Below are 11,838 nucleotides of genomic sequence, written 5' to 3' on the forward strand. Positions count from 1 at the left end.
GTTCAGCTCAAACACACATATTCAGTAGAGCCTGTAGACTTCTACATGTGTGTGTAGTGCTCGCCGCACTATGTTGCTGCACTGCCAGCAGAGTACGCATGAGCTATTGGACTCTAACTTACCAAATACTCATCTACATTCATTGCACCAGGAAATGAGTTGTTATGGGGAATACAGACAAAATGATAAATTATGTAACTATGTAATAATGATATGTATTACGTAATAATAAAAAACATCTTTGCCTAAAAAGCATTGTATCAGCAGGGTTGACAGGAATTGTGTTGTTGACTTGCCTGTGAAAAATGTATTTCGATGTTTTCTCTGTATTTGTCTTCTTTTCTTTTTTAAAGACAAATGTTCATTCAATCCTTCAAATATTTGATCATTAACACATTTCCCTCCTGCTCGGTGATAGTGAATCTATGAACCAGCTCATAGTTCTGCCTCTTTCACAGACATTTTTTAATCTTATAATTTATTTATTATTTATATGAAAGCAACAGCTAGTTGCATTACATCCTCTGCTTAATGTAAATGTAAATAATATAGATGTAAAATGTGGATGTTGCAGCCCAGCAGATGTTGGACATACGGTATTTTCACACATTTTCAACAGGATTTTGAATGTAAGTTGAAATATCTAATATTATATTGTAGTGTCACATATGTTTTACTTGAATTGCATTCATAAACTGAAGAATTAAAAAATACCTGAGTGTCAAATGTGGACATAAAATCCTGCAAAAGATGTTTCTCTGGTCTCAGCTCCATCAGCGTACAGTATGTTTGTAATACAAGTACAGTACAAATACAGGTCATTTGTTTGGATTTGACATCCAGCCACCAGTTGCTGCGAAGTTGCTTGACGGTGGAAAAAAGTCTGATTCTGACTTGAGCCAAGTAGTATTTAAAGGGGCTTATATTGTTGGATGTAGAATGTTGGATTGAAGACCAAGTTTTGAAATAGGGCGGTCACAATATCAGATGTTCACAATAGGACAATAGAATTCAAATAATAATATATATTTTAAACAAAACAAACAAAATTTGATAATAATAATGATAATATTGCTTTCAGTCAAATTAATCTTTCACTTTGTGTATTGTGTGTTTTAAATAAATTACACTCAAAACATGACTGTAGGGCAGTGGAGAAAGAGTCTGTAACAATAACTGTATATAAAATGATTTAAGAGGCACTGGATTATTTGTGTATTATAAACATGATATCAATATTTGATCTAAAATATCATGGTTATTGACAACATGGTCTGTAAATTGCGACCTCTAATAATTGAAATATTGCTGCTTACACTATTTGTCTCCCACTGCTCTGACTATATTTTATGTTGCAGTAGTTAGATTCAATATGGACAGAATAAATTCACACAGATTAAGATATGAACAATACAAAATCACTAATCTGATTTCCACTATTTTAGATATAATCAGTATAAATAAAGACAATACAAAGTCACTATTTAGATTTGATCTGTTTTAGGGTCTGCAGAATAATATCATGAACTATTTAGTCCTTCAGCATCGAGGTCAAAAGGTTAACTCTGTTTCATTGTGGACACCCTTCATTGCATCCCATCATGCAATTGGGCAAACTTCACACATTTACTCATGTGCTCCTCTTAGGCATGAAGAGGTCACAAAATCCTTTTATCAATTTACTGAGCTGTACGGTGTCATCCAGTATCTAGAGTCCCAGCACTACTCCTCTCTCAAGTAGCTCCATGACCACGACGGGTAATCAGCAAGTTAACATCTAAGATCGGTAACTCGACGTCTGAAGAAGTCTCATCAGTAAATGACACTTCCTGCAAACACAACAGTGTTAACTAAAAGTAGAATTTGATGTGAGAAGTCATGTGGGTTAAGGTTAGGGTTGAATTTGAATTAAACACGCAGGGTAGGGATTCAAAGCAGTTCCAAACTACTGTATATGGTTGAGATTTTTGAACAGGAAAGGACCAAAAGTAGTGAAAAGATCTGGTGAAACTACCATAGTGCAAGTAGAAATGGAGGATGTATTTATCCTTGTCAGTATGTTGATAGCCATAGGTCCTCCTGTCTCTCACACCTTCAGAACCACTGCAGATTGTCTTTCACACGACTTCATAACCCCACGTCTGTCTCATCCGGCTGCTGCTGCTGCTGCTGCTCCGAGCTTCACGTCTGCCTCAGACTCTCCAGGGTGTCACCCGGCTCCGGACTGAAAACACTGTTTTCTGAGTGCTAAGGCTGGAACTACATTTCCCAAACATTTACTGGTACAAAAATGCTCTTGTCTGGCATGAATTTATAAGAATTTCTCTGCTTCACATGGACATAGTTCATATTCAGGCTATAGTAAGTATATATAAGTTCTCATCACTCTCCTATAGCTCAATGGTGTTCTAAATTATACCAATCTTTCTGAAGAAATGAGTCAACAATAGTGGAACCTGTTGCTTGCCCCTGAAAGCTGTTCATTCCTCAGGCTGCATGTGGGCCTGTAAACAGAGCGGCCACTCTCCTAGCCATGGAAGTGGAGAGGCAGCGTGCACTGTAAACCGATGGAGACATTTGTGAATGCTAATAAAGATAAGGGCTGACAGGGAAGTGACCACAGAGCCTTTTTTACAGTGTGAAACTGCGACTTTCACTGGTGCTGTTTAACTGAGCAGCCCGATCCACAACCCTGATTCTGTTTCTGCCACTCCGTCTGAAAACATGTCCCTTCACACACTCTCCCTGTTAACAACGTAAAAAGTAAAAAGAAATAGTTGAAAACTGAAGTTCTGTTCTAAAGTGCTGTTTAATATGTTGACTGAACATTTGAATGCACGTTTTACTTAAAGCTCCCTGTTATTTTACACATTGGTGGAAGCCACGTGGTCTGTAGCTACATCACACTCGGCACTGACCACATTATTCACGTCCTCTCAAGGAGGCTGCAGAAAGTAAAGCACAGACCTTACAATGACAAATGCAACCAAACAAATCCTGATAAGCTCCAAAATAAATGTGTGTGTGTGTGTGAGACATGTTAACTGAGACAGCTGTAATAAATTTCAATCTGCCGCCATTTTGTGTCTGCAGCTCTATAAAGGCCTGGGCATAAACAGGAGAGGCTCCTCAGTCTAGACAACTAAAAATATTAAATGATGAATACATTAATAAAGCTCATTAAAAAAACAACATGTTCCAACATATCTTATCAACTGCACAGCCTGACGGTATTTAATTACAATTCACTTTAAATTCACTACGGAACAGAAATTACTTTTTTGGAAAATTGCCATAGATTAAAACCGAGGTCTGGCATTTCATATAACTACATTGAAATGTTTTTTTCAAAGAATGGCCACTCTCAGAAACTCCCAGTGACCTCAGTGCCCATCACGCGGGGCTTTACAATCTTGCTCCATAACAATGAATAGGCCGAATACCCAATGTCTCAGAGGGCTACTTTAGGGTAATTACGAACCCTTACATCCTCTACACAAAAAAATACTTTTTTTTTCTCCTTCTTTTTGATATTAGTATTATTTAATTAAGTCCAAATTTCCATCTGCTAATACTTGCCAATATTTAAGCAATACATTAACAACAACTACTACTACTCATACTACTACTAATAATAATAATAATAATGTGGTGAAAATAAAGTGTTATTATCATAAAAAATAGGTTTCATCTGTAAATAAGAACACTATTTTTTACATGGAATTATGGTGTTATATGACAACAAGAATGCAGGCCTGATGTGTAACAAAAAAGAACAAAACGCAATAAGAAATGTCCAGAAAACAGAAAGAAAGACAGCCTCGGTATGAGTCTAATTTGCTGGTCCACTTCAGCCTATTTCACTCCTGCTCTGCCCCTCCGCCGCTTTCTGCCCATAACTGTCAGATTCAAATCTTCCATATCAGATTGTCGAGCCGTGGGAGTTCAGTGCACTAATCATCGCTTGTTTCACTCGGATGACAAGGTATTCTATTTTATATCCCTCTTGTCCAGTGGTGCCGTCTCTTTATCACACCCGCCATGTTTACAAGCCAGCAGATGATCAGCAGATAATGAAACTACAGCGCAGCTATCAGAAGCCCAGGCGCGTCTCTACTGTACCTCATGCAGTCAGCTATCATCTGCTTAAATCCATCCCTGTGCACCGCAGCCCTGTCCTCAGCCTGCTAACAGCGGGGTGTTCCTCTTCCCACACAGCGGTTTGCACGGGCTTTAGAAAACGCCTGTTCTCCAGCGGGAGTCTGGAGGCTGCAGCGGCGGCTGTCCGCTGGGAAGTGTCAGCGCGTCGTTCGGTTCGGCTGCCTTAGTGCCTTTCAGCTTCTCCAGCACCGAGCTGCGTTCTGCGCCTGTGCAGTGCACTATCTGGGCTCTGAAGGGGGGAACATGCTGTGTTTTATTTTGGAATCACACCCCCCCCCCCCCCCCACACACACACAGTTGCATGGGGGGAGTGATGTGTCCCCCTGTTTCTCTCAGCCAACATGCACTTTTTATTTAATATTTAATCATTCTCCACGTTATCTTAATTTGGGGACCAGGATTATTTGGTCATCTTTACTAAAATTGCCAACATGGACCCGTCCACATTCAGCCGCGATGAGGTGAGCCACCTCCACGTCGTTCCTTCAGGTCAGCAGGGTGGACTAAGCCTCCATCTGTAACACTTTCATTCATCTGAGTTGATGCTGACACGCTGCTTTAAAGTGGCAAACACGTGGCCACAACGCACAAAACCATACAGCAATTATGAAAACCGAATAAACATTTGACCTCAGTGAGTCATTTAAAAAGATAACTCCAGCCTTCATCAACCTCAGCAAAGGATGACATCACAGATATTCCACCAGGATCTGACTATTTTACCGTGAATGATTTAACCCCAAAAACACTCTGTTATCCGTCAAAGTTGTAGATATTACTTGATCAGCAATATATTTCAATAAAACATAACAGTTGAGGTTTAATATTAAATAGCCTATAGTAACAATATATTATTCGAAAACATCTGTAAAAAGAAATTACCTTCTTTTAGCCAATAAATTGTCTCGTAAAATGATCTATCAATTAACATGGCCAGATGGAAGCATAAACACAAACAACACAAAGAGATCAATTCAATGGCCACCCACAACAAATGAGTGACCACATTATCATATATAATTAAAAGCACTCTTATTGTGCAATAACGAGTTCAGTGACTCATTTAGGAGCAATCCCACTGAACAAGAGTGCTGCTTCCTCCATCCCTGTAAACAGGACTTCATGTGATGATGGAGGCGCATTGTACCGCGTCTCAGAGCAACACACTCAAATACGGAGCTTTATATTTGAAATAGGTTTTCACGTGTCAGAAATTGTGCCCGTTTTGTTTGGAACTTTTTTCGCAGTCTTCTTATTCTTCACAGTTCTCTGTTCCCTATATGTTTTATTGTGCTCTTCAAGCCACGTAGGAAGTTCCCCAAACCAGTGGTGTCATATTAACGATCATTACGATTTAACTTTTATATTTTGATCGGTTGTTGCTTTTTGAATTATTCTGGTTATAATAGCTGACGTTTTTTTTTTCAAACTGCAGGTGGTCTACATGATCATAACAACTTGAAGAACGGTTTGATTTAGGCCTGAGGAAATGACTCTGGCAGATTAGAGGTTTGTTTAACTCGCAGTGAAGGCTCATTATCACTTCGTTTAAATCATCCTTCTCTCTTCAATGTAAAATCACTTAAAAATAATATTAAAGAAAACCGTGTGTGTGTGTGTGTGTGTGTGTGTGTGTGTGTGTGTGTGTGCAGCCATCGTCCTGCAGACATGCAGCCTCGCGGTGGTGGATGACTGACGCGTAGGCCGCGCGCAGTATTTGCAGGTGAAATATGCGCTTGTGGTTTTTGCAGGAGGCTAAATGAAGCGTACAGTCTGCGGCGCGTCTATAAATCAGGTGGCGGTGTGACTTATATATCTGTTGGTGACATCAGCGAATGAGCGAATGAGCGGCCATCGTTTGTGTGTTTGAGGCTCCGCTCAGCTGCCTTTCAGCGCTGCCCGATGGCGCTGCTGACAGACCGCTCAGCTCCGACTCCCTCCAACTGCTGAAAAGTGGAGATGGAGCTGTGTTCTCCAACCTCAAACTATCAACCACACACACGCTCTCACCCCGCCGCGCTCAGGCGAAACTCTAAACATTACGTTCTCTGCTTCAATTAGCTCCCATTCAAAGTCGATCAATTATTCCAGTCATTTCTATTATATTATTTTAATATTTTTCAAGTTTTACATTTAATTTGCTTGTTGATTTACCTATATTAGCGGTAAAAAACACAACAAGTGTGTTTAGGTGAGCCCACATGTTGTCTTTCACATGTCTACATCACAGCAAGAATAAGAAAGATGTGGCTGCTTTTACATCAGTAGACGTCATTCTGTCAGAGCCAATTACACAGATCAGTCAAACTACACAGAACGTGATTACACTAAAGCTTGAAGTCATTCTGAGCCAAAGTCTGGTGCATCCAGCTTTTTGTACATTAGGGAGAGTGGCGGGCCTTATATTGCCCAGCTCTAATAATAGATGAAAAGAAGACTGCACCGTCTATATATATTTAAATGCATATTTACATGCATGTTGCACATGTGGCCCATGGTCACAAGGCCAAAGCCTGTGGACTTACTGTATGTGAATTTCTAGAGCAGAAATGTGACCATATCCATAAATAGTGGATCAAAAAAAGCTCTTTCATGCATTTTTAAAATTATTTTAAAATTCATTTTTTAACCCAAATTTAACAATTTATATTTTTTATTTTTGACTGTCTTTAGCTTTGCAGAAATTTACTATACTTAGAGATAGAAAAATGATGGGTAAAAAACATCCTTCATTTTAAGAAAAGTCCTGATTCATTTTGGATCAGTGTTATGGATCTCTGTCTGTTCTTACCTCGGTGCTCCTTCAGTGTCCTAGTCTCCACTGGGGGAACGTCAGTCCAGACCCATGCAGCACCTCTCTGGGCATCTGCTGCAATCACAACATTGCATTTTTTTTATAGCAGCAGAATTGAGCTGCAGTTCTGGAGGGGAATTGAACCTAGACACACACCCACCGTCACGTGGTCGGAGCAGGAGGAGGTTGCAGCTGCAGTCACTCTGACACTGGACTGCGAAATATGACTTCCATTTGGGGATCACCGAAAGGGAGACAAACATCAGTATCCACAGGACTCAATCTGTCTCTCAGAATTATTATGAAATAACTTTTCATGGAACCTTTCATCAGTGTGATAGTTCCTACGGTGCACATGGGATTTTATTTTAAATATACCGAAAAAGTGCAAATCGTTGCTGAAAACCACATATCTCTTAGTTGATTCAGATTTTTTTTCAAATAAATTGCCCTTACATCCTTTATGAAGAAAATTCCCTGCAATACTTCAATACTTTTGAAATGAAATTAACAATTAAAAACTCACTTGCTTTTCTCAAAAATGCATTGTCACTTAGCTTAAAACAGGGCTATTGTTTTAGCAACAATGACATGCAAGAAAATCAGCAACTTCCTGTCTGTTTCTCAAAGTGTGACGTCGTCCACTTCTCTGATTATGTGGCATTTGTAGGCGACAGGGTTGGAGAAAACACACATGTTATTTTAGCTAGATGTTACTGAAACATTTAGGCCTACATTGGTAAAATCAGGTATTTTTTATGGTCGATAATGCAAGTGCAAAATATGTCAAAGTATTCAATTTGAATACATCTGACCCAATTCACAGCATAAACTGCTTATGAAAACCTGAACTTTTGCCGTCGTATAATATCATATTCAAGTGCTGTTATTATATCATCAAGAGTTGAAAGCAGGTTATTTTCCTGCTTCAGGGCATTGGGATCCGACTCTTTTCAAATAGTGAATCTGCATTTTGCATTGAAGTGGACGAATAATTCAAACACTCATGCATTCATACATGAACGGTTTTGCTGCTCTCATGTTTTACTGCCAATTCAGTGTTTTTGTGTGGTTAGAAATGTCGGTTGCTGAATATTCCTTCCACCTCCTCTTGTGTATTCTTGTGCATTAGGATGGACATCCAAGATTGTCGAGCTGAAAATTCGGTCCCTCTTCAAATTGGTGCGGTGGGTAAACCGTTTCGATGTCTCTCATGGCTGCTGTTGGTGTTGTGGTGGAAAGAGTGAGGGGGTGTCAGATTTACAGTGCTAGGAGTCTGACCTTTTCTCTCCCTGGCAAAACATTTCCTTGAGTAATTGGCAGGAGGTGAGGCCACCACATTTCTTACTCCTTGTTTCTTCTACAGTCAAAATGGCAGAGGCTCATTTTCTTATTAGCTGGATACAGTGTCAGCCCCCTTCCCCCTCCTCATTCTCCACACTGCTTCTTTTATAATCACTGATTGGCCATTTCCCCTCCTGGCCAATGCTGAGCCTTAAATGGCCTCAGTGCGTCACAGACAAGGTGGAGATTTCTGTCTCTGCTCCTCAGACCTACAGTGTTAAGAGAACAAGCACGCGTTAGTACATGTTAGGATGGAGCTGCTCTGAACATCACGTCTTATTGAGTATTTTCATTCAATATTGACTATGTTGTCATTTTTTTTTATGTTCATTCTGTACACATGACATCTATTGCACTTCAGCCCATCTTGGAAGAGGGATCCCTCCTCTGTTGCTCTCCCTGAGGTCTCTTCCCTCCCCCTGTTTAAGGTTTGTTTGGGGGAACTCTTTCTTTATCCAATGCCAGGGTCTAAGGACAGAGGCCGGTATATGCTGTACAGATTGTAAAGCCCTCTGAGGCAAATTTATGATTTGTGATATTCGTCTACTCAAATGAAATATTCGTTTGATTTATGATGGAAGTACCTACATTTTGAATACCTTGAAAACTACTTTCCTATAAAAACAAATATTATTATATAACTTACATTCGTCATAACAACTTTATCAGGTGATAATATGTCAGTGTTGTGTCTGCTGTGTCATTTAGTTTCAAATCATAACAGAGATTATCCCAAGACATTATCATATAGAGCAGGTCTAGACTGTACTGTACTATATTTAATGAAACCCAACGTTCCCTCATGAGCAAGCACTCGCCCCAGTGGCAATAATAGCATGTTGTGCAATAATAGCACAACATGTTACAGAATATTCTGTAACGTATTCTAAACAACACTACAACACATCAGATAAAGCTGATGAACAATAGAAAATGGACTAATAAAATAATAATAGCAGGGATGAATATAATAGAATGCTAAAAATAATAGCAGTAACAGCAGAGATAATAATAGATCTATAATAATCATAATCAGATGAATTTTTCCTAGTTGTCATGGACAGTGGCTGTTATATATCATTCATATCCAGAGATGTACATGGGCTGAATCAAATGAATAGGCATGATTCAAATACAGTTTTTGTGTTATATAGAGAATGTGATGATGCTGAAGATCTTCCAGAAATGTAAGATGTCTCGCTGACACCTGCCTCCTCAGTTTTCTATCAGCATGTCACAACAGCACTGAATCCAAACAAGGCCGACCAGACACTGGTGAGCTGGAACACTAGTCACCAATCCTTATGCTCACAATGAAAATGACTGAGCCAATCAGATCTCAACCAAAACAAGGATCAGTCCAAATTGCTAGGGGCCGCTTACATCCCCCTTTACCATTTGCCATGGCCCAGGTCAGGACCATACAGTTATTTCTGAAATCAGAAATTGAAAAATAAAAACTTAATGATCCAAACTCCCGATGGCCAGTGTGCCCCTGTGCTTATCATAGGACTTCCCATCCATGTTTGCTTTAAAGACAATAAGATCCAGTTGGAAGATCCAGAAACATCTATGCCTCTGGACGATTGGAATCGTTTTGTCAAATGAATTCATGGGTTCTAACTCCAAAGCCCTGGATATTCTGAAGACAGGACTTCTAGGAAATAATGACCCCCTTAAAGTGATGGCTGCTATGATTTATTTATTTTGACCTTAGCTTTATGTGATGTGTTGTAGTGTTGTTTTGAATATGTTACAGATTACATCTTTATTACGCATAGCAATTATGCTGTGCGGTCACATTAGACGAAGCCCCAAATCCTCTACGGCCAATTAATGGAAAAGCGTTTAAATGAGTCACAAACGTTGGTTTGACACATTTGAAAGCTGGCTGAGTGTTTTCTCTCGCAGTTTGGGGAATTCTCTAAATGTAAGCATCTATGCCTGAAGTGACAGCTATGTGAGAATCATATTTTTAGATGATTAACTATTCACTGTTGCTTTCTCTAAAATGTTTCGTACATTTTCATAGTTTACTGAAACATAGAGATATGTTTTTCAGTAACTCTCCAGAAACCATCTTGGAGAATAGTTATCGTCAGTGTTGGCACACTTCAGCTCTGCTTTCATACACAACATTAATAAATGTGAGCGCCGAACGCAGAGCAGTTAACCAACAGCTCAGAGAAAACAGAACGAACTCATAACTTTCTTTCAACAGCCACGCTGCTGCCTTTCCCCAAACACTGTTAGCATGTGAGAAGTGATGGAGCTGCTGCAGAGCGCACTACACACTTCTACTTCTAGATAGTACACATTATTTTACTACATACAGTATCTGCAATTAGTATCTGTATTTTTGATTCCCAAAATATTACTTGCAATTATACCTAGCAAGTTATTCTTACTGTACAGTTAAGGATATCTACAGATCCATCGGTCAGTAATTAGATCAAACAGATTTTTCAAATTATGACGAATCACAACATGTTTGGCAAAGATCTGTTGTCTGTTTGTGGGGGGCTTGGGTTATTAAATGTGTGAAATGTCATCTTCAAAATGTTATTGTTCTACAGCATAATGTAGTGTATTTTGCACCCGATTAGAAGTAAGCCGTACCTTATCCTGCTTGGTTTTACTGCCAAAATTCTGTGTCACGTTGAAATAAGAGGCATAGGCTGTGTATTACTCACCAGTGTTGGGGAGCAACTCAATTTTAGTTACATGTAACGGAGTTAAGTAATGAAATTACACACAAATTGTAAAATCTGTAAAGAGAAAAGTGCTGTCTCCGGCAGGCGACCACTGCTGCTGTGTGATTGAATGAATACAACCCAACCCGGGCTAAACCCCGTCTAGATACTAATGGGCTGCAATGTCTTGTAAAACACACTTTATTCAACGATGTGTGCAGGCAATCGGCATCGTCATTGTGTAAGACATTTCATAAAATCTTGCCAAAAACATAATTAAACTCACCAAGCTCACACACGACCAATCACATGATCCTCCTGGCGGATAGTTAGTTACTAACCACAATGTTGGTGATTACAAAGTGGTTACACTCGAATATTAGGAACGTTTGACAGTAATCAGTGTTGAGTACTGTTTAGATGTTTACATTGCCTCCTCGGTTAAGTTGATGTTTTGAGGACTATTAAGCTTTGTTACACAATATAAAACAATTGTTAGTAAAAGCGATCAAATGTAATGAGTTACACTACTTTCATGAAGTTAAATAGTTACATTACTTGTTACATTTTTTAAAGGGTAACTAGTAATCTGTAGTTTATTACATTTCTAAAGAAACCTTCCCAACATTGGTAATCCCACACATTATGTTGATAGATGATGCAATGTGAACAGATGTACTCGTGTCTCTAGTAGTTTGTATTAAGTTCAAACTACTGCAGTCAGTGGGTGCTCAATCATCGCATGCAGCACCCTGTTACAAAGCATTTTCTGGTGCTATTTAATAGCTAAAAATTCATAGCAATAGGTGAAAACTTCCTGAAATTATAAAAATATAGTCTGTATTA

Source organism: Anarhichas minor, unplaced genomic scaffold (genome assembly GCF_050575085.1).
Source record: "Anarhichas minor isolate MPS153535 unplaced genomic scaffold, ASM5057508v1 ptg000052l, whole genome shotgun sequence".
In the NCBI taxonomy this organism is placed as follows: domain Eukaryota; kingdom Metazoa; phylum Chordata; class Actinopteri; order Perciformes; family Anarhichadidae; genus Anarhichas; species Anarhichas minor.